Genomic DNA, 24,475 nt, shown 5'->3' on the forward strand with positions numbered 1-24,475 from the left:
GTGCTGGGCTAAATTTGCGGGCTTCGTGTTGGGCCCTTGTGCCGCGGGCTGCATGGACATTTATAGTGCTAGGTACATGTCACGGACAAGGCTTGCCTGACGTCACCATCTTCAAGTGGTTAATGAACTATTCGGTGTGTTGCCGAGTCATGTGTGCAGTGTGCTGGGCCTGGGAGCCAAAGAACTCTATCCCAAGCGGTCTGTAATGCTAAACCCACCTCGGAGTATAAGAGGGGGATAACGGCATATATTGTCGAAAGGAATAACATAACTTGAATTTTCCCCCAAACTTTCTTTGTTCTTTCCGAACCCCTGTTCTTCTTCCTTCTCCATTATTTATCCAATTTTTTTCTCATTTCTGACTCGTGAGATGTGTGAACATAACCATTGGTATCGAGAGCCAGCTATCCCTGATGAGATTTTTTCCCTATATTGCGTGTGTATTCGGCCTGGCACCGAAGAAGAGAGCTCCTTCGCTGCAGGCAAAGATGGAGAGCAACGTCGACGATCTCAAGGAGCAGTTCAAGGGCTTCGATCTCATGATGAACAAATGTTGGACAAGATGTCTAGCTTTGAGGTGTGGAGGACCACCATCGACACGTCCCCGGGGTCGCTGCTCACCAAGACAACCGAGGGCATCGCGCAGATCAACCATGTTTAAAAGGTGCCGACTCTGCCACCTCCACCGTCGCCACTGCCACTAGCTCTGCCTCAATCGGTTGGCTGGCTTGGGGGTGTACACCTAAACTTTGCTCTGATGTCTGGAGGGCGCCCATCTGCTTCTCCTGGGGAGGCCCAGTGGGCACGGTGCGGGTGGAGAAGGGATCCTCAGACCCCCTCCGCCGATTTCACACCAGGGTATTGTCGATGCGGGACCTACGGGATACCCCGCAAGGAAGGGAGAAGACCTAGTCTAACTAGGATTCTTCCCCTGTAATCTTAGTAGTAGTATTATTCTGTAATCCTACTAGGAACTCTCATTGTAAACCGACTAGGATTCTGACCTCCTGACTATATAATGGAGGGCAGGGTTCCTAGACAAAGGAGACTTTTTAACAATTGTACAACACAACACTTGACAATCAATCCAACGCAAAGGCTAACGCCGACTAGACGTAGGGCTATTACTCGATCAAAGATCGAGGGTCCGAATCAGGATAAATCGACTATCTCTTGCGTTTACCGCCGAGTTCTGCATACGCTGAAGCCCGAACAATACTGCCCCGGGGACCCCCGTGGCAGGCTATCGGTGGTCAAACATCGACAGCTGGCGCGCCAGGTAAGGGCTTTTGCATCCGAGAGCTCGATGGACCTTGACAACATGATCTTCTCAAAGGGATCAACCTTCATCTTTGGTTCGTGGATCTGTGAGGCAGGCGACGATGGTAAGCTCCAAGGCCGTCTCCTCGAAGATTCGGATCATCATCAGGACTTTTCCATTTCGGCGACAACGATAGATCAGCTTGCCGGAAGATTCGCGCAGCTCGTGATGTCCAATCCAACTCAGATTTCGCGACTTCACGCATCCAATTCAAACTCAGGTTCCGCTTCTGAGATGGAGTCTTATCCAAGTTCTTTTGGAAAACCGAGTTCTTTTCTGACAAAGCTCTAGAACACGATGTCAACCTATCAAGAATACTACTCGGAGTACACTCAGAGTACGTTAAAGAAGTCGGGTCCTCTTCCGTTCGGATTCCACAACATGGCAACGTCTTATCAGACATGGCCCGAAGGATCCACCAATCCGGTGCTTAGAATGCCACTGAAAGGAGCCTAGGAAGGTCTCGTCTTAACTATAACATCTCAAGACTGCATCGTCCACTGGCTAAGTTCTGTTCCTGAGGATAGCGGCACTCAACTAGTCGACAACGCGACAACAACAGCTCTACCCTACCAAGAAGGAGACTCGATCTGTGACCTTGAAGCCTCTACTGAAGTTATTAACAACTCTGGTAGTACAGAAACCAAAGACGATGATAGAACAACTCACGCTAGAGAAGTATTCATGATTCGCCGTCCTCGATCACCATTGGTCCCCCCAGAAGCACCCAACGTTAGGTCTTCAGATGAATCCAAATCCAACATATCACCATTTATCTAGGGGCACGATGGTGAGACTGAGAGCCAAAGGCAAGCTAGAGAGAGAAAGAACAAATTGAAACAAGGACGTCAACGCCGTGCTAAGCAGCGAAAGGAAACTTGGATCAAATATGAGTCAGACCTAGCCAAGTACAATAGAAGAAAATCAGAGCGAAAGGTCGAAGAAGGCCAAGCAGCGAATACACCCTACGATAAGATCCGAGAAGCACTAGAAGAACTCAGGGCGACTTCACATCCCAATGAAAAACAAGAACAGCTCTGAGACTTCCTCCGATCAACAGTCCTAAGGACGCACGACGGAAGGGCTCGCTCAAGACTACCTGACAGGTCAACCTCTCATGAGCAAGAAGATCAAAATCAAAGGAAGTCTGCTTTCGAGAGACTTGGACCAAGTGGAAGTCACAACAGAGAAAGTAGAAGAAATCATAGTCAAAACGACCGAGTCGAACAACCAAGAAAGGCCAGAAGCAAAGCACCTACTCGGACAGCCACGCAAAACTACTCTCACAAAGACAATAGTTGGCAAGAAGGGGGCACTGAATCAGAATATACAGAAGCCAGAATGCATGATAGATTCCCCTATTTTGCAAACAGACTTGCCTCAATACGACTGCCTCACAAGTTCAAGCCGTCCAACCACTCCAAGTATGATGGCAAGACCATACCAAGGCAGTGGCTCAGGATATATTCGCAATCGATTGAATTGGCCGGAGGGGACGATGACATCAAGACCTTGTTCTTTCCCATGGCCCTAGAAACCATGCCTCTTCAGTGGTTTGACAAATTGAATCTAGGATCAATCAGAAATGGGGAAGACTTGCAAAGAGCTTTCTGTGAAAATTTCGCAGGTACCATTACACACCCAATCACCCATGTAGAGTTAAAAGGACTCAAGCAGAAAGGAGGTGAAAGTCTCAAAAATTACTATCGACGATTTGGCAAACTACGAGCTCAAGTACATGACATCACCCAACGAGAAGTAATTGAAGCTTTCTCTCACAGAATCATGGCTAGGTGGCAATTTCAAGACTTCTGCAAAGAAAACCCAAGAAACAATGAAGAATTCAGATGAACAGTGGAAAAGATGATTACTGCAGAGGAAAAAACACGAGAAAGATTCCCGGATAGAAACAACCGAGACAACCCGGACAGGCAAAATCATCGAAACAACAGACAACAGGAAAGAAAACATGGACCAGACAACACCGTAGCAGTGACTGACAAATCAAGGAAGTTTTCTAAGCCCAAAAGATATGACGACATTGAAAACATACGTTGCCCCTTGCATCCCAAAGGAAATCACACCATCGGAGATTGCTACACCTTCAAAGATCGATACACAAGGAAAGATAGTAAGGAGAATACCAAAGAAAGCAATCAGAAAAAAGAAGATGACAACCATGAAGACAAGGGATTCCAAAAATCCAGGGGGACAGTAGCAGTAATCTTTGCCGGGGTTCCAGATTCCAGAAGCAAACATCAAGAAAAGCTAGCATTACGAACCATCATGGCAGCAGAACCTACTACACCAAGATATCTCAATTGGTCACAGTATCCAATCCAATTTTCAAGAGAAGACCAATGGACTAGCATAGGAAACGCAGACCATTACCCACTGGTTCTAGATCCAACTATTGCCGGTATGACTGTTATGAAAGTACTAATCGACGGGGGAGCCGGACTCAACATCATTTTTTCAGAAACTCTAAGGAAGATGTGATTACAACTCGCCGGGATGATTACACCAACAAGCATGCCTTTTTATGGCATAGTACCCGGCAAGGCAGCAATGCCACTTGGACAAAACACTCTACCGGTTACTTTTGAGACTCCCTCAAACTACCGTACAGAGTTCATCAAGTTTGAAGTCGCGGACTTCGATTTATCATATCATGCAATCCTCGGGCGACCAGCACTAGCAAAATTCATGGCAAAACCGCATTATCCGTACCTGTTGCTTAAGATGCCAGGGCCTAACGGTGTCCTTGCTCTCCGGAGTGATTTGAAGCGCTTCTTTGACTATGATGTTCAGGCAATCTAAATTGCATCAAAGGCATAGGCCGCCGATGGAAGAAAAGAAATAGCCACTGTTGCAGCAGAAATGAGCCCAGAAGAGCTCATGATACCGGCTAAAAAACCCAGCATTCTAGCACCTCCGAAAGAAGCCGACGTCAAGCAAATTGACCTGGGCACCGGCGATCCCTCCAAGACGGCAACCATCAGCGCCCACCTCTCGGCAAAATAGGAACTCGCGCTCACCAACTTTCTTCGGGACAACAAAGATATCTTCGCTTGAAAGCCGACCGACATGCCAGGGGTCCCAAGAGGGTTGGCTGAGCACAGAATTGATATCAATGAAGGCTCCAAGCCTGTGAAGCAACGACTACGACGATTCTCACCCGACAAGAAGGCAGCAATTAAAAAGGAAATTACAAAACTAATGGCAGCCGGATTCATCAGAGAAATCCTCCATCTAGATTGGCTAGCAAATTCAGTTTTGGTACAGAAAAAGAATACGAACGAGTGGCACATGTGTGTCGACTACACAGATCTTAACAAACACTGCTCGAAAGATCCGTTTGGGCTACCATACATTGATCAGATAGTTGATTCAACAGCAGGACCTGCCCTATTATCCTTCTTTGATTGCTATTCAGGATATCACCAGATCGCATTAAAGGAACAAGACCAGAGCAAGACATCTTTCATCACTCCATTCGGAGCCTACTGCTACAAAACCATGTCATTTGGACTCAAAAATGCTGGTGCCACCTACCAAAGAGCTATCCAGACATGCCTCGGTGATCAGATCGGCGAAAACGTAGAAACATACGTGGATGACGTAGTAGTAAAGACAAAGAACCCAGATACACTAATTGAAGACTTAAAGCAAACCTTCGAAAACCTAAAAAGATGGAGGTGAAAAATGAACCCAAACAAGTGTGTATTCGGAGTTCCTTTAGGACAACTACTCAGATTCTTGGTCAGTCATCGCGGAATCGAAGCAAGCGCCAAGCAGATTCGAGCCATAACAGAGATGGGCCCTCCTCGAAGTGTCAAAGATGTGCAGAAACTAATAGGCTGCATGGTGGCCCTTAATCGTTTCATATCAAGACTGGGCGAAAAAGGGTTACCTTTCTTTAAATTGCTAAAGAAGATGGACAAGTTCGAGTGGATAGAAGAAGCCAACGAATCTTTCAAGAAGCTCAAGGCATACCTCACCTCCTCACCAGTTCTCACACCTCTAAAGAAATACGAAGACATGATGCTGTACATTATGGCAACTTCTACTGTGATCAACACAGCGATTGTCGTAGAAAGAGAAGAAGGATATGTATATAAAGTACAACGCCCCATATACTACATCAGCGAAGTACTGACAGAATCAAAAATCCGGTACCTACATGTGCAAAAACTACTCTACGCCCTCCTGATCACTTCACGCAAGCTTCGCCATTATTTTGAAAGCCACAAGATTACCGTGGTGATAGATTTCCCACTCGGAGACATCTTACACAACAGAGACGCAACAGGGCGCATATCTAAAAATTCAACAACCTATGTCAAGTACCATCCTTGATCATTGGAAGATGTACTTTGATGGATCACTCAAGCTAGGCGGAGCCGGTGCAGGCGTCCTCCTAATTTCTCCAGACGGAAAGCAACTCAAGTACGTCCTTCAGATATTATGGCAAGCTACAAACAATGAAGCAGAATACGAAGCCCTCATCCATGGGCTACGAGTGGCAATTACCCTCGGAATCAAGCGTTTACTCGTTTACGACGATTCAGCAGTGGTAATCAATCAAGTTAACAAAGATTGGGACTGCACCAAAGAAAACATGGGCGCTTACTGTGCTGAAATACGAAAGCTCAAAAAATATTTTCAAGGATTAGAAATTCTACACGTCCTGCATGATTCTAATATTGCGGCAGACGTCCTCGCCAAGCTTGGATCAGACAGGGCGAAGGTCCCACCCGGTGTATTCATAGAGGAGTTATCAGCTCCCTCTATCAAACAACCCAGTGAGATAACCCCTGAAATCTCAGCCAAAGGCACCCAGATCTTGGTAATCACCACTTCATGGACCCAGGTTTTTATTAATTACATCAAAGAAAATAAGTTGCCAGCGGAAAAAGAGGAAGCTACCCGAGTTGTTCGCAGAAGCAAGAATTACGTCCTAGTAGGAGACAAGCTCTACAGAAGAGCCGCATCATCAGGAGTACTCCTAAAATGCGTCTCATTTGAAGAGGGCAAAGAGATCCTAGACGAAATACACTCAGGTTGCTGTGGAAATCACGCCGCTTCAAGAACACTAGTCGGAAAAGCATTCTGCACCGGTTACTACTGGCCAACCGCTTTGAAAGATATAGAAGAACTCGTCAGAAGATGCAAAGGTTGTCAAATGTTCGCAAGACAGGCTCATGTGCTAGCTCACAACCTCATCTGCATCCCACCCGCTTGGCCTTTCTCCTGCTGGGGGCTAGATCAAGTAGGACCTCTCAAAAAAGCAAAAGGCGGTTTCGAGTACATCTTCATAGCAATTGACAAGTTCACCAAGTGGATTGAATACAAACCACTCGCAAAATACAGCGCAGCCAAAGTAGTCGAGTTCATCCAAGACATTATGCACCGCTTCGGCATGCCCAATCGAATCATCACGGATTTGGGTTCTCCCTTCACAGCCATAGAATTCCAAAGTTGGGCACATGACTGTGGCTTCAGAATAGATTACGCATCAGTCGCACATCCAAAGGCCAATGGACAGGTCGAAAGGGCTAACGGACTCATACTAGCCAGATTAAAACCAAGATTGTATGAAGGACTAGTAGACTATGGATCAAAATGGATTGAAGAATTACCTAAGGTCGTATGGGGGCTATGGACTCAAATAAGCAGAGCCACCGGATACTCACCTTTTTTCCTAGTCTACTGATCAGAAGCCATACTACCTGCCGACTTGATCTGGTCATCACCAAGGATAGAGCAATATGACGAAGGAGAAGTAGAACAAACCCGAAGACTAGAACTCGATAGTACAGAAGAAGTCAGAGTAAACGCTACCCTTCAATCAGCAAGATACCTCTAAGGATTAAGACACCACTACAACAAGAATACCCAGTCTCGATCATTACAAGTCGGAGACCTAGTACTAAGAAGAATATAAAAAACCGATGGACACCATAAACTACTCAGTCCATGGGAAGGTCCTTTTATCGTCACAAAAGTCACCGGACCGGGCACATACAAGTTGATAACTAAAGACGGAAAAGAAGTCAACAATACCTGGCATATCAGCCAGCTACGAAGATTCTACGCATGAAAACAACTCAAGGGAAAATATATATACAAGCCACAAGAGATTAATGTTCATGATCAACAAAGATAGCGCTCATCAACAACATATGTACTATTATGACCTATAGATATTCATGATCAATAAAGATGGTTCTTTCCCGACAAACACATGTCTTATTATGGCTTTCCCCGAGTTGTTTCCAATGAGCAACAAAAAAGCAAAATGGCTAAAAAGACGCCTGAGCATACCGGCTGAGAGCAAAAGAGCTGAAAACATGCTTGAGCCCGCCGATGAGGGTAGCTAACAAGCTAACACCCGAAACAAAAAGCAAAATGGCTGAAAAGACACCTGAGCATACCGGCCAAGAGCAAAAGAGCTGAAAACATGCTCGAGCCCGCCGATGAGGGTAGCTAACAAGCTAACACCCGAAACAAAAAGCAAAATGGCTAAAAAGACGCTTGAGCATACCGGCCGAGAGCAAAAGAGCTAAAAACATGCTTGAGCCCGCCGATGAGGGTAGCTAACAAGCTAACACCCAAAATAAAAAGCAAAATGGCTGAAAAGATGCCTGAGCATACCGGCCGAGAGCAAAAGAGCTGAAAACATGCTTGAGCTTGCCGATGAGGGTAGCTAATAAGCTAACACCCGAACCAAAAAGCAAAATGGCTGAAAAGATGCCTGAGCATACCGGTCGAGAGCAAAAGAGCTGAAAAGATGCTTGAGCACGCCGATGAGGGTATCTAATAAGCTAACACCCGAACCAAAAAGCAAAACGACTGAAACTAAGCCCGAACATAAATCAGAGCAATTTCAAGACAAGACCCTCTAGCTCCTTGTTTCAAATAGCAAAGAGGCTCGAGGGCTACACTCAGAAGATCCCAAGAAGCGCTACATGGTTTCGCTCAAGAAAGCCCTCGGACGACGCTTGTTCCTGCTCGACAGGACTTGAAGGAACAAGACGAGGCTTCCAGAACTCAACCATGAAGTGCTCCGGGGCTTGCCGGTCCTAAGATGTTTTTGCAACCAGAGATAGGACAAGATGCTGACCACACTCCAAGTTAAGCCAAAAAGAAGAAGCTAGAGATGTCCTAAGTCTTTTCAGTACTAACAAGAACACAAAGTTTGTCAAGACAACGATCTATACCGAGTTGTTTACAAGTCACAAACGAAAGCTAGAAAAGTACTCGATAGATCAAGAAAGTTTGTCAAGACAATGATTTACCAAAGCCGAGTTGTTTACGAGACAAAGAAATACAGGCAAAGAAGACATCAGCAATCTCCATTCAGTTTTCAAGTATAGTGTTTTGTTACAAGAAGCTAGAATACAAAGGTTGATTACATCAGGCATTGTCATCAGGAGAAGAAACATCAATGTTAAGATTATCTACAATCTTCCTGGCTAAGTCATCGACCTTGGGCTCCAACTTCTCAACAGCATCCAGGTACTCTTGACTCTTAGCTTCATCAGCAACCTTAGACAAAGGAAACTCCAGAGAAAGAACCCGGACCTGAGCAAGAACATTCCTGGTGCAAAGATGGGCACACCTCTTCATGAACTCCTAGAAACGGGTCGGCACTTAGGGAATGAACTGGTCCCAAGAATGACCATCGTCTGCTAGAGTCCGGAGAAGGTCAGCTACTGACCGAAAAGACTTCCACAAAGCTTTCCAGTTCTCAGTAGCCGTTGCCAACTTGCCAGTCAAATCCTCAACGGTCTTTTGGGCCTGCACAAGATCTCTGTCAGCTCCACGCCTAATCAACTTAGCAAGCGTGAGTTCTTCTTTAGCTTGAGTAATTACCTCCTCAGCCTTATTGTGGCTGGTACGAACGAGTGTCTTCATCTCCTCGATACCCTCCGAGAGCTTCTGCTTTTCAACTCGGAGAGCTAGACCAAGCAACAAAAGACAAGTCAGCGGAAAGGCAAATTTGAATACAAATGGAAACGAAAAAGAACTCACGATACCATGGCACTCTTTCTTCATAGCCACCACATTTTTCAAGGCCTCCAGTGCAGCTGCATCCCTCTGCTGTTCTGCCTCAACTACCCGGGCATGGAGAGCCTTCTCCTCATTCTGGTGCGTCTGACGCTCAGTCTCCAACTCGGCCCGACAGATGTCAAGCTCTGCCTTCAGGGTACTCACCTCAGAAGACAACTTTTTCTCATTTTCAGATGAGAAAAAAGCCGGTATGATCATGAGAAAGAGACTAAGCAAAAAGAGAGAAAGAAAAACAAGACATAAGGACAGAAGAAAAACAAACATCTAAAGAAAGAACTGCAGAAAAACTTACCTGGAGCCTTTCCCCAAAAGAAGTCGCAAGGGTCGACAAACTTCCCTAGGCGACGGTTAGCTCCAACAATCGATGAGTGGCATCAAACTGCTGCACCACGTCATCAGCAAAAGGTGGACCACTAGAAGCAAGAAGAGGAGAAGAAGAAGCCAGCCAAGGCAAAGAAGGCATGACCAGGGCAATCTCCTGGGAAGCCACAGCCAATCCCTCAGATGAACCCGCCGCCATGGCCACGGTCACCTCGGGAGCCGGCAAATCAGCAGCTGTGGACTCTGTCCCCCTCACAGCCACCTCGGCGATCGTGCGTTCTGAGTCCTGAGACTCAGTACGCAAGGGCGCACCAGAGGGTTGACAAGAAGTCGACTGAGGGTTCAGAGAAGACGAAGGCCTGAAAGTTGACAAGGAAACTCGTCGATAAGAATAAGAAAAAGGGGAAGAGAAGCAAAGAAATAAAACCAGAATTCACTCACGCAGCCATCTTCTTCTTCATAAAACCAAAAGAAGACCTCACAGGGGGAACCACAGCGGCAAAAACATCACCGCCACCCTAGGACAAGAGCGGCGCGGTAGGTACTAGAACCCCAGAAGAACTCGAACCACCCTACGACAGGAGCGGCGCGGCAAGTGCTGGAGCCCTAGAAGAACTCGAACCAGATGACCGCCTACTACAAGAGAACAAGACCAAAGTCAAAACAAGAAGAGGGTTTCAACAATAGGAAAACAAGAAAAGAACTCACCGACGAGTAACGAGGGCAGCATCATCATCCTCTTCTTCCTCACTCTCGACCAAGGCCACCATAGCTCCAGCTAAAAAAGGACAAAAGTACTCGGTCAAAGATAAAAACAAGCAACAAAAGGACAAAGCGTATTAATATGCTCACCTAAGAGCATGCTAGCTACAACTAGAGTACCTGGATGAGTACTTGACTGGCGAGACTTCTTGGCAACAGATGGAGCAGAAGAAGAACTATCCGCTCACCCCCTCTTTCCGAAAGTGCGAGGAGCTCGAGGAACTAGACGAGGAACATACTCTTCATATAAGTCAGAAAATGCAGAAGAAACACTAGGAAGCATCATGGTAGTTTGAAACTTATTGGTTAAGAAAGCCCCAGCAAGACTACCCCCAGCCTCCACATTTGTAGGGAGATCATCAAGGGGAATTGGATCAGCAAAATTACGCCCCAATTCCTATAAAAGAGTAAAACAACAAGACAAGGAAGATTAAGCAAAAGTGGATACAACGAAAGGGAATCAAAAGTACTCGCATAAAGAAAAGAACAACTCATAGCAGGGGGCGGGTTCTTAGCGCTGTACTCAAGGACAGCAAGTGGAACGATGCTTACTCCTTTCAGCGTCTTCTGGAGACGCTTGAGCACCTCCTCTTCGGTTAACTCAAGGGCAGGGACCATACAAGAAGGGTCCTCAGTCCCAGAGTACTCAAAACCGTAATGTTCGTGCTCCTTCAAAGGTTGAACTCGGCGACGAAGAAAACTTGAAATAATACCGAAGCCGGTCAAGCCTTGCTGTTTCAGAGTGCAAATCCTCTCGAGAAAAGGCTTGATCGTCTGGAGCTCAGCAGTCGTCACAGGGTTCTTCTCCCATCGGTCATTAACCAAGGGACCAGATCCGGAGTGAACAGAAAGAGGAGGAATCAAGTTGGCAGCATAGAACCAGTCAACATGCCAATCCCTTACAGAATCAACTAGGTCATAGTCAAAAAATTTGCTCTTAAGACCCTGGCAAAACTGGATCCCACAGCCACCAAGAACATTGGTGTCATCATGGCGGGGTTGTGGCTTCAGGCGGAAAAGTAGCGAAAGAGGGAAAGAGAAGGAGGAATTCCAAGGAAGGTTTCACAAAGATGAATGAAAATAGAAAGATGAAGGACAGCATTGGGGGCAAGGTGATTCAGGCTAATCCCAAAATAGCCGAGAAACCGATGAAGAAAAGCAGAAGCTAGGAGGCAAAGTCCAGCACGGATAAAGGAAGCGAAGAGAATAATCTCACCAAGACCTAGAGCAGGGACCTGATGCTCGCCCAGAGCCCTCCATTCAACAATGTCCTTGCTCTGGATCAGACCAACGCCAACAAGCTCGCGAAGCTGGTCTTCAGTCGTTGTCGGAGCCGGCCAAACCTTCTGGGCAGCCCTCATGGCCATGAACTCTTGGTTCTCGATCACAAAAAGTGATGACTCCTCATCTACAAAGGCTGCCTAGGACTTACTCATAGCTTTCTTCCTACCCATGTACTAGCGAAAGCAAAAAGGCACTAGGGAAAGAGAAGGCTCGGACGACAGCGCTCAGATGACGGCGGCAATGGCGACGGCGGAGTTGCGAAGGCTAGGGTTTCAAGGCAAAGGCAGGGTACCAAAGAAAAGGAGGAGAAAGGCCTTTAAATAGATTTTACACCGATAAAAACGTGGCTCACCAGGCCCATTTTAACTCGGCATGAGGATGCAACGGTCCATTTACCGACATAGCTAAAATGACGGACGGCTCAAATCCACACAACGGTACAGTTCAACGGGCAGATTTCAGACTTATCCATCCTACACCACGATGGAGTTATCATATTACCACAAAAAGAACTCATCAACAATAAAGCAAAGAAGGGTTATCTCACAAGGAGCGCAACAACCCGGTCCTTACAGAAAGAACTCAGAAATCTCATAAACAACCAGGACATTAGGAAAATAAAGAATTACAACTCAGAAGACAATATTCTTTCCATTATAACTGGTTTCAAAAAATAGAAGATTACACATCTTACAAGACCCAATGAACTCGGTACCATGAAAAGCAAAGTAGCAAAGAGGAACCCGGACACGACTCGGCTCTGGAACGACTACGTGTTCCAAATTGCTACTCGGTAGAACAAACCGCCCTCGGCTACACTGTTTTCTTCAAAGGACGGACGCAATGCATCCAAGGTGGAAATCAGCAGCACGGCGGGACAACATGGAGCAGAGAAGGCCGGCAGGCATCTGTCTACCCAAGACCGATGTGATGCTGGATATGGTGTTGATCTGCACCAGACAGTCTCAGGGCAGGCGATGAGGATCAACCCAGAACTGCCAGATGAAGGATCGCATCCCACATCACAAGACTCCCTCCAACTACCGCCACGTACTTCCAAGTACAATGCTGCTGTGGGATTAGCCTACCTCTAATACCTATCACAAGACTCCCTCCAGCTACGGCAAGGCACACAAGAACTACAAAATACGCCCAGGGGCTGCTCTACTTCACAAACTACCATATTCATGACTACAGAGACTTCAGAACAAGCAACAAAACGCTCAATGAATCAAAACAACACTCCAGGAGGGTATTTATAGATCAAAGGAGCGGTGCACATGGACCAGGAGCACCAACGAAACAAGCCTAACAAAGGGTAGAGTGAAAAGACAGAATTCAATGAAAGAGGAGTCAGGCATGAAGGAACAGTACTCAAGGACGAGCATATTCCAAAGGATATACCAACACTGTACAACTCATGAGCAAACAACATTTACACTCAACCACTACCAAACAACCACATCTGACAATAGCAGACCACCAGAAAATATGCCAAGACCCAGCACCCGAGTTCTTTTTGAATAAAAGAACCCAGATATACGCTCGGGGGCTGCAACAGGAGAGGATTTTTAGCTCTTTTGAATAGCATAAGATTCAAGACCCTCCAACTTTTTGTTCTAAATAGCAAGAGGCTCAGGGGCTACACCCAGTGAGTGCACTTTTGCATTAAAAAAATGCACGTCACTCAGAAGACTTCTTCAAGACAGACGACTTCAAGGCCACACGACAAAAAAGAACCCGGACATAGCTATGTCCGAGCTCTTTTCGACAAAGAACCCGGGTATATGCTCGGGAGCAATTCGACGAAGAATCAGGGCAATTTCAAGAAAAGACCCTCAAGCTCCTTGTGCCAAACAGCAAGAGGCTCGGGGGCTACATCCAAATGGGAGTACTTTTTTCTTCAAAAAGGTACACACCACGTGAAGATCTCACGAAGCGCTACACGGTTTCGCTCAAGAAAGCACTCGGACGACGCTTGTTCTTGCTTGACAAGACCTGAAGGAACAAGACGAGGCTTCTAGAGCTCAACCATGAAGTGCTCGGGGGCTTATCGGTACGGGACCCATGGGATACCCCGCAAGGAAGGGAGAAGACCTAGTCTAACTAGGATTCTTCCCATGTAATCTTAGTTGTAGTATTATTCTGTAATCCTACTAGGAACTCTCATTATAAAGGAGGGCAGGGTTCCTAGACAAAGGAGACTTTTTAACAATTGTACAACATAACACTTGACAATCAATCCAACACAAAGGCTAACGCCGACTGGACGTAGGGCTATTACTCGATCAAAGATCGAGGGTCCGAACCAGGATAAATCGACTGTCTCTTGCGTTTACCATCGAGTTCTGCATACACTGAAGCCCAAACAATACTGCCCTGGGGACCCCCGTGGCAGGCTATCGGTGGTCAAACATCGACAGGTATGCATCTTTTTTTTTTGACGGCAAAAACTGTGGGGGAGATCCCCACAGTGTCAAATAACTTTTTGTAAAATTAAAGGACTTCAAGATACTTACAAAGGGAATTAACTGAGAGCATCTAACCAAAAGCAAAAAGACGACCTAAGGTTAGCCTTGAATCTAACAGACTGGAGAAAACATTGATTTTTGAAATTACAAAGCCATCTAGCTTGACACGGCTCCCTTCTTTCAAACACCTTGTCATTACGCATTTTCCAAATTTCCCATGTAGTAATCAATGAAGCTTCAGTAAAGAAACTATGTCCATGGGACTATCTAGCTTGAATGAACCGATCCTGTAGGTTGATTGAGTGATCCCAGACAAAGTTGATTGAGGCCCAACATTGGCTTACAAAGGGGCATGTGAAAAAGAGATGCTCAATGGTTTCTTCTTCCCTTGTCTCACACATGACACAAAAATCATCACCATGAACGTGGAGGTGCCTTCTTGTTAACATTGTCTTGGTATTGAGCCGATCTACCAGGACAAGCCAAGCAAAGAATTTGATCCTCGGGGTGCAACCTGACATCCATACCTCCTTCAAAATTGGGTGTGCCTCCACTGTCCCAAAAATATAAGAGTAAAACCTTTTTGAAGTGTAGGAGTTCCCCATGTTGGAGTCCAACGATCCTAAGAATGCTCGTCATAGGGTATGTCCTGTAAGTGATTCTATAAATGCTCAAGTTCCTCCAAGGCCTATTGCGACAATGGCAAAAAAATAGTGTATCAAGGTCTTTAGCTTGCATTACATCAAAGATTGATATGCTTTCTGATCTTGAGTAGGAGGCAATTCTTGGGTAAACATGTTTTAATATAGGACCAGACCACTAATCATCCCAAAAACAAACTGTGGAGCCATCACCAACTGTGCAGCGGGCTACAGTGTGGTACAACGAGCTTAGTCTTAGCACATCCTTCCACCAGAAGCATGTAGCACCTTGTTGGAGTAATATTTGAACCAAACTAACTGCACCCATGGTACATCCACCTTATTGTAAAACTTATCAAGGTGCTTCAACAGCAATGCATCATTCTGAAGGCGTAGATTGATGACTCCAAGACCACCTTTATCTTTCGGCATCTGAACTGTTTGCCATGCCACCAAGTTACCGCCTTTCTTCTGCTCTGAATTGCCACGCCACAGCATTGCTTTCGAGCGCGATCAATGTTCTCTATAACACCTTTGGGCAATTTGATGGTACAGAGGGCATATGTGGTGATGGGTGTAATTGCCGAGTTCAACATTTGAAGCCTACCAAAATATGATAACCAGGTTGAGCATGCAGATAGATGTCTCTCTATCTTGTCCATCATCGGAGTGACGTCCTCCATACGTGGCTTGGTTGTGCCCATGGGTAACCCAAGATACGTAAAATGTAACATGCCAACTGAGCAGCCAAAGGTGTTGGCCAAACACTCCATTCTATCCAATGGTACATTGATCGGTAGCATATGAGACTTTCTATAATTCACTTTGAGACCCGTTGATTCTGAAAAGCTGTTGAGCAGTGCTTTGAGAAAGACTAACTGGCGTGCATCAGCATGCATGATCAATAGCGTGTCATCAGCATACTGAACAATCGAAAAATCATCAGTAGGTTGTGGGATTGGTGCCTTGAGCAAATTCATTGTGGTAGCTCTGTTGACTAGAACTTGTAGTAACTCTGCAGCGAGCACAAAAAGCAATGGTGACAAGGGATTGCCTTGACGCACACCTCGCTTGCACTTAAATTTTTTCCTAGGATTCCATTTAGTAGGACTGCAGAAGTGCCTCATCCCAAAATGCTACTGACCCAGTTCAGCCATCTAGCAGGAAAACCCAGATGCTCCATGACCTGAAGGATGACTGAGTGCTCAACGGAGTCAAACGCCTTCTCAAAATCTAGCTTTAGGATGATAGCTTGCCTCCTAGACCGATGACACTGGTGAATATATTCAAAATTCCATGCCAAGCAGTCCTGAATGGTACGTGTTTTTATGAATCCATAATGATTACGGTGAATTAGCCCAATGATAATAGATTGTAGGCGGTTTGCCAGAATTTTGGTAACCAACTTGGGACCAGAATTCATGAGCGAGATTGGTCTATAATCACTCACTGTTTCAGGGCTATCAATCTTTGGGACCAATGTGATGAAGGATGTGTTAATACATTCAAGATGGGCCGACCCAGATAGAAATCATTACAAAAGCTATAGAAATCACTCCTTATGATGTGCCAGCACTTCTTCATAAATAAGCCGTTGAAACCATCTGGCCCCGGTGCTTTGTCAGTTGGCATACGTTGGACAATGAGATCAATCTCCATCTATTGAAACGGTTCAGCCAAATCTTGTAGGCCGTCCACTGGCGCTATAAGATTTGCTAGGTCGAAAAGCATAGGCGGATTGACACTGATACCCATTCGATTTCTGAAAGAGTTCCACAACAATCCAGCTTTTCCTTCGTGATCATGGATCCAAACACCCTGGTCATTCAGTATTTGCGAGATGGAATTTCTACTATAGAAAATAGTCGCCATACCATGGAAAAATTTTGTGCACTCATCCCCAAGTTTGATTCTATTAACCGTATATCTCTTCCTCTAATAGAGATTCTTGTAGTGCAAAAGAGTTTGGAGCTGATTCTTGATCAATGTTCTCAAAGTGGCCTCTGGGTTGTATAGGGGTCTAGCATCTTCGAGGGCATCCAAAAAACTGATGATAGTGTTATAGTTCCCTATTAACAACTTTAGGTTGGACAGATTATGGCTCCAGCTCTTCAATTCAGCTATGAGTTTCTTGAACTTTGCAGAGATAGTTTTTGTGGGATTAGAGGCCACTGTGGTAGATAACCAGCTATCTTGCATTGTTGTTAGGAAACTGTCATGGTCTACCCAGAAATTCTCAAATCTAAAGACATTGGAGCGAGGTATCTGAGTGCTGATAATAATTTTGCAGGGATGTGGTCTAATGTAATCTTTGCCAGGGGTAGCACTTCAGTGTTTGGAAAGTCCAGAGTCCAATTTGGCGACGTAAAAAACCAGTCAAGCTGCTCAGGCAAGGGATCAGACTGCATATTACTCCATGTATAGGCTCTTCCTTTCAAGGGGAATTCTATGAGCCCTAAGTGCCTGATGGCATCATTGAGGACAAGTGTATCTGCTAGATTACCCCCTGGCCTATTGCGGTTATTTAGAGAATGATAGAAGTTGAAGTCACCTAAGAAAATTCAATTCATCGAATCATCTATCTCGTGACCTTTGAACCAATTGATAAATGCAGTACGTGCTAGATCATCACAGGGTCCGTAGACATTTGTCAGAAACCAAGTGTCACCATTGTGAGCAGAAGTAAAATTCATTGTAATACCAAAGCTTTGTTTATCCACAATCACACCCTGAAAGATGGAGCTGTTCCAAAGCACAAGGAGCCCCCCGAAGCCCCAACAGATGGAATGTAATCAAAATGATCAAAGCATCTTGGAGCAAATTTGCGGATGAAAGACATTTCAAAATGCTCCCGCTTAGTCTCCTGAAGACAAACAACAGAGCAAGCACTCTCCTCAATTTTATCCCGTACTGCATCGCACTTTTCCATAGCATTAATACCCCGCACATTCCAACATAAAATGTTCCAACTACGATTATTTATTAGGAAACGACGATTGCATCAGCGCTTCATCTGAGAGCTCACTAGGAGCAACTCCACGGTCAATTCCCTAGCCCTGGAGAACTGGTATTGATATTGGTCTGGCTTGGCCTGTCTTCTCATCGATATGGACAACACATATCTTGCGTTTCTTTGTAGACTCTCTGTTCAGTCTAACCGGGCAGAAACCATCAGTTTTGTTGAGTCTGGTACTACGCCTGACACTTCCTTCTACCAGAGGAATGGATGGATCAGAAGCTGCTGTTGGCAAGGAGATGACAGTCGCCGCCCTGTTCTTTTGGCCTCTGGTGACTAGTGGGCTGGGCTGAAACTGTCCCATTTGAAATTCAAAACTAGCTGAGCCAGAGGACCGTGGGCTTTGAGATCCACCTCCCAAGCTCAGGGACAAACCACTCTCTTGCAATGGGATAACATTTTCTGACACTGAGAGGTCCTTGTGAACAGCATGAGCGGCGTGATGCCTGGCTTCAACAATGTATGACCAGAGTTGCAAAGCTAAAGCATGAAGGCATGGACGCCATTGCACAATTTCCACTCCAGAAGGAGCGATGTCTTTAGTTGCTACCTGATTCTGTACCACCCCACGGTCAACCAGTATGGGCCTGAACATGATGACAACCCCTGGATGAGTAAGAGAGCCATCTGGTTGAGCAGAACTTGGGATGTCCCTCCTATGGAACAGACTGACTGTGAAACCTGTGAAGGTATTGAGCCCACCACTTGGAGCTTGTGGTGCAGACTGCACAACAGGACACACATTGACCTCCCTACGCTGCAAGTTTTCTGCTAGGACCTTGAGCATTACAGCATGAACAACCGGCCGATAGGGTACCAAGTCTAGACCATTGGGTACAAAAACCTCATCTTCGACTTCCTGTATATCGAGTATACCTTTGTCAATGATTTTAGAACCCACTGTAAAGGACAGAGCAGAGATAGTGCTGGGGTTGTTTAGGATCAGAGGGTTGATGCCCCTCATGGTGAAGCCATCCAACAATCCATAGCGGCTGTAGAACAGCTGGTCTGCACAGAGTTTGTTCGCTGCCATGAATTTAAGAACTTCTGTTTGAGGGTTCAACTGTTGCTCGGTTTGGGAACGCAAAGAGTCTGGCTTCTCGGCATTATCAGCGCTAGAATCGAGGGAGTCATGGGAATCAAAACGATTAGGTGAGGTTGCCTTCCGAATCCATATTTGGTTGGGCCGGGCTCTGATGAGACATTTCCTCTGAACAGGACCACAGTTATAGTAGGCCCGGCATCTGATTTTGCTAACACAGTATGAACGGTCGTGTCCGACTCCCAGGCAACGGCTGCAGCTCACAAGGCCCAAAGAAAGATTTGTATTCGAATCCAAACCATTAGCCTCCATAGAATCCGGCGTGCATTTAGCATCGGAGGAAGGCGGCTGGGGGCTGTCACGAAGAACACGGCCACGGTCAAGATGAAACTCAAATTTGTCCCCAATGTAAGCCAGGGAAACCAGTCTGACTCTGAAGTGATCAAGGGGAGGGGAATAAGAAAAGAACCAAAGCGGATCAAGCCAGGTGGCTGCGCAACTTGCTTTGGAGGCTTCTGTACCAGAGTTTTGGCAAAAGAGACGCGTTTACTGCTCTCTTTTTTTATCGAGTTCTTGGTACTTTTGGAGAGAACAGTGGACCATTCTTTTTCTTGTTCCTCTTCCCAGAGACGTTTTTCTCGTTCCCAGTTGGGCATGCCATTGCTCCAAAGATGAAAATAGACATTGAATTGAGAAGTGATCACTCGACGGAGACGATAGACATGGAACCCAACTTGTTTGCAAGAAACAGAAAAGCGAAAGTGGTTCGTGCTTAAGAATTTACCATGAAAACCAGCGGCACGACCACCCAAACACGCTTGGAGGGCCAGAGAGACCGAATCTTCAGTCAACCGAAACAAAAAACGGCGGAAAGTGACCAACAGGAAGAAAGATCCATCAGCCGAAGGAGGGGAATGGTGTACCAGGGTCCAAAATGGCGATCCACTTCATCCTCAAACTTGCGCCCGAGTGAGAAATCCAGTCGATCAGCAAGGTCCGAAGAAGACCCCAGGGCATGCAGAGGCAGGCGATCAGAGGAGGGATGGTGGTTGTCCGGCGGCGCGACTGAATTTTTTACTTTTTAGCCTTTTTTTAAGTTTCTCACAAATAGATCCCTGGAGGAAAGATTTCAGAATATGGAACCCTTAGCTCGGCGCCATCGATGCTGGCGCCGAGCTAACACGTCTCGGCGTCAGCGTCTCTGGCGCCGAGCTCCTAGGCTCGACGCTGGCGTGGCGCTAATTTGGCAGGCAGCTCGGCGCCGGAGACGCTAGCGCCGAGCTCGGCGCCGAAGACGCTGGCGCCGAGCTTGGCACCCTGTACGACCGGCCGCGTTGCCTCGGTTCCCGTGCTCGTGACAAAAACTGGCTGGCCGAGCAGTGCTCGTGCATCTGCCTGCCTTGCTCCACTCCTCTCTCTCTCCCCCCTACATCTTCATGGCCGCATGCATCGCATTAACTCCTGCCAGGGACAGTGGAGTGGAGGGCGTGATCGATGACGAGTGGCCTGTTCGCGTCACCGCGTGGGCTGCTGTCCTTTGCGTGCTGGACAGTGGAGTGGAGGCCGTGATCGATTTGATTGCGCGGCTGACCGGCTGTACCAGTACCACCTCGAAGACCGGATTTTTAGGCAACCCCACTTCGCGTGTGCAGCAGTAGTAGCCCTAGCTGAAACCAAATAGACCGTTATGCCAAAACATTTAGAAGCATAAGACAGGAAAAAAAATAAAAAAACAAAAGAGTTTATTTATGGTAAAAATGTTGTGCATTAGTAGTTTTCAGCACAAGTGACTTAACGATTGCGTGCCACTTACACAACCTGTTCTAATGAAAAATGGACGGCCTTGGTAATACCTACCAGCATACTTGTTGTTGAAGATGGAAAAAATAGATCTAAGATTGCATAATAATATTACTCTAAGGGTCCATATACGAGTGCATGATTTCTTGGCCTCAGTATTTGGTCCCCATCTTATGATCCACTAGCGACAGTGTGTTCTCCGTCTGACATCCCCCGCTACACATCCCAGCTGCTGTTGTCTAGCCATACGTCATGTTCGTTTGACTTATAAGCTGTACTTTTTCAATCAACGAATAGTATTTTTCTCTCACAACAAACAGCCATCAGTACTTTCATCTATGGCTTATCATCTAAGTGAACAGGGCAATAGCCCATAGGCGAGATACAATGTCGCCGCAAAGCTAACCCTGGCCTCTATTTTTGTCTTTTGTCTTCTAATCTATATACTTCTAAATTTTGTATCTGAAATTTATAGATACACTATGCACGTGCATAGTTTCAAAAGTTTTTTTTTGAAAACTTCTTAGGACTTTTCTTAACGGGTTTTCATGATTCCATAGAGTAGACAGTTTGTACTAAATATTTTGCCAGAATACAGATTTCATCAACGAATTAATTCTCGATTGTATTGGTTTAGTTAACCATGTCATTAGTGCCTAACTGATCCTCAATCACAAAAAGAATATCATCCGGTTCGGCTAAATCAAACTTCTTCTAGAATGACTAGATATATAAAAAATATTATCAATGTTTATATCTCTAAATAAGTTTATAAGAGTAAATTTATAATTCATTCATGATACTTATTATGTATTACAGATATTAGGTATAATTCTTTATATATATACGGAGTATTTAGTAATAATTCATTGATTCTTTGAAAACACATTATTTTTGGACGGAGTGAGTGCTCTAGTCTCCTACACAATGCTACTACTGCTGCACACGCGAAGTGGGGTTGCCTAAAAATCCAGTCTTCGAAGTGGTACTGGTACAGCCGGTCAGCCGCGCAATCAAATCGATCACGGCCTCCACTCCACTGTCCAGCACGCAAAGGACAGCAGCCCACGCGATGACGCGAACATGCCACTCGTCATCGATCACGGCCTCCACTCCACTGTCCCTGGCAGGAGTTAATGCGATGCATGCGGCCACGGAGATGTAGGGGAGAAAGAGGAGCGGAGGAAGGCAAGCAGATGCATGAGCACTGCTCGGCCAGCCAGTTTTTGTGACGAGCACGGGAACCGAGGCAACGTGGCCGGTCGTACAGGGTGCCGAGTTCGGCGCCAGCGTCTCCGGCGCCGAGCTACATGCCAAATTAGCGCCACGCCAGCGTCGAGCCCAGGAGCTCGGCGCCAGAGACGCTGGCGCCGAGATGTGTTAGCTCAACGCCAACATCGATGGCGCCGAGCTAAGGGTCAAGATTCTGAAATCTTTCCTCAGAGGCCTATTTACGAGAAACTTTAAAAAAAAATGACTAAAAAGTAAAAAATTCGGGCGGCGTGATCCCGCACTCCATTCGTTCGATGTTACTTGTGTCTCCTCTGCTTATACATCTCACCTTGGATTTGTTCCCAAAATGGATTTCCCCAAATTTTGATGGAGACAACCTGAGATTGTCGAAGGAGCAGTGTGAATTGTACTTTGAGATCTATGGTATCACGGATGCAATGAAGCCGTGCTTTGCTGCCCTTAATTTCATTAGTTTCGCGGCTACTTGGCTACAAACCATTCACTTGCGTGGCAGGTTACATATATATATGTTTGGCGTTGCATGAGGCATGCAGTCTGTGCCCACTTTGACAAGGACCAATATCCCTTGCATATGAAGTAACTTGAGTAATTGAAACAGATTGGGAGCAGTTGGCTCATAGTATTTTGCTTTACAACCCTTCCTATGATGATGTGTATTTTGTCACAAGGTTCTTAGGGGGCTTGAAGGAAAAGATTAGAGCTCCAATTACCTTACATCGATCCCCAACCTAGAGGCAGCCTGCACCCTTGCAATGTTGCAGGAAGCTGAATTGGAGAACCCCAAGAACAAGAACTCTTCCAAAGCATATATCAGAGAGTTCAACAGATTTAGTTCTAGGTCTGCAACCAAGTCTGAAAGGCACAGACCTGTGGGGAAAGCTGATAAGCCCAAGAGAGACAAAGCTTCCATGGATGGCTCTTGGACTGGTTTGAAAGCTTAAAGAAAAGCAAATGGGTTGTGCTTTGTCTGTGGTGAAAAATGGACAGAAGAAATCATCGATGGATCACTCAGGTCCCCTTGCATGTCATTCAGGAGCTGATGGAGGTGTTTTAGTTGTCACCTGAACCTGATAATGGTGAGGACGACTCTGAACCTGAGTACGTGGATGAAGTGGTGATGACAATTTTTGATTCTCAACAACCACAGCTGGGCATAGCCAACTCTATCAAAAGGAAAAATGTTAGATTCAAAGGATACATTTTTGGAAGTAGGAAATCTTGATTCTCCTTGACTCTGGAAGTGTTGGGACTCTTGTCAAAGATCTGCTGGTAGCAACCTGTACTTTGCCCACTCAATCCTGTGAGTCTGTGACATACTCAATGGCTGATGGATCGCCTATGCAGTCTTCCACTATGGTTTCACAGTTGGCATGGTTTTTGCAAGGGCATACCTTCACATATGATGCTAGAGTTTTTCCTCTAAAGTGCTAGGACTTGATTCTAGGAGCTAATTGGCTAGAGACCATAGCCCCACTTAGATTCACTGGAAATCGAAAGTCATGAGATTCCCTCGTAAGGGTCAAAACATTCAGTTACAAGGGTTACAGTAAGACTCCACTAACTATACTCAGATTGCTCCTCACAAGTTGAAAGTACTGATCAGAAGACAAGGCCTATTACAGTGTATGTCGATCTAGACATCTGTTGCAGCCCATTTGCTAGCATCTATGGACACTGGGGTCACTTTTTCAGAAATGCATCAAGAGCTTCAGCCTATTCTGCAACAGTTCAGTCATCTGTTTCAGGAGCCTACTCAGCTACCACCTGTCAGGGCAATGGATTAGCACATTCCTTTACTACCTGGTGCTCAACCAGTTAATGTGAGGGCCTATAGATATTCTCCTCAGCAGAAAATAGAAATAGAAAAGCAGATCATAGAGATGCTCAAGGTCTAGAGTCATTTCACACAGTTCCAGTCCTTTTGGTTCACCGGTGCTACTAGTAGTCAAGAAAAAAGATGGCTTATGGCGCTTTTGTGTTGATTATAGGCAGATTAATGCAATAATAGTGAAGGATAAGCATCCCTTGCCAGTAATGGATTATTACTTGATGAATTGGCTTGTGCTAAATGGTTCACCAAGTTGGACCTGAAGTCATCAGATAAGGTTGGCCTGCTCTGATGTGTTTAAAAACAAAATTCATCAAGTACTTTATGAGTTCAATGTCATGGCTTGACCAATGCCCCAACAACTTTCCAGAGTATTATGAATAGAATGTTAGAACCTTGTCCGAGAAAATTTGTGCTGGTCTTCATGGATGGCATTTTGATTTACAACAAGACTCTCGAGGAGCATGTTCAACATTTCAGCAATTTCTTTAAACATTGGCTGACAATTAGTTCTTGATCAAGGCTTCCAAGTGTGAAATTGGCAAACCACAGTTGGAATGTTTGGATCACTTGATCTCAGCTAAAGGTGTGGCAACTGAGCCTTCAAAGATTTCTACTGTTGTTCAATGGCCAAGACCCTATGTCATGTGGGGGCGCAC

The sequence above is a fragment of the Miscanthus floridulus genome, chromosome 14, assembly GCF_019320115.1.
Source record: "Miscanthus floridulus cultivar M001 chromosome 14, ASM1932011v1, whole genome shotgun sequence".
Lineage (NCBI taxonomy): Eukaryota > Viridiplantae > Streptophyta > Magnoliopsida > Poales > Poaceae > Miscanthus > Miscanthus floridulus.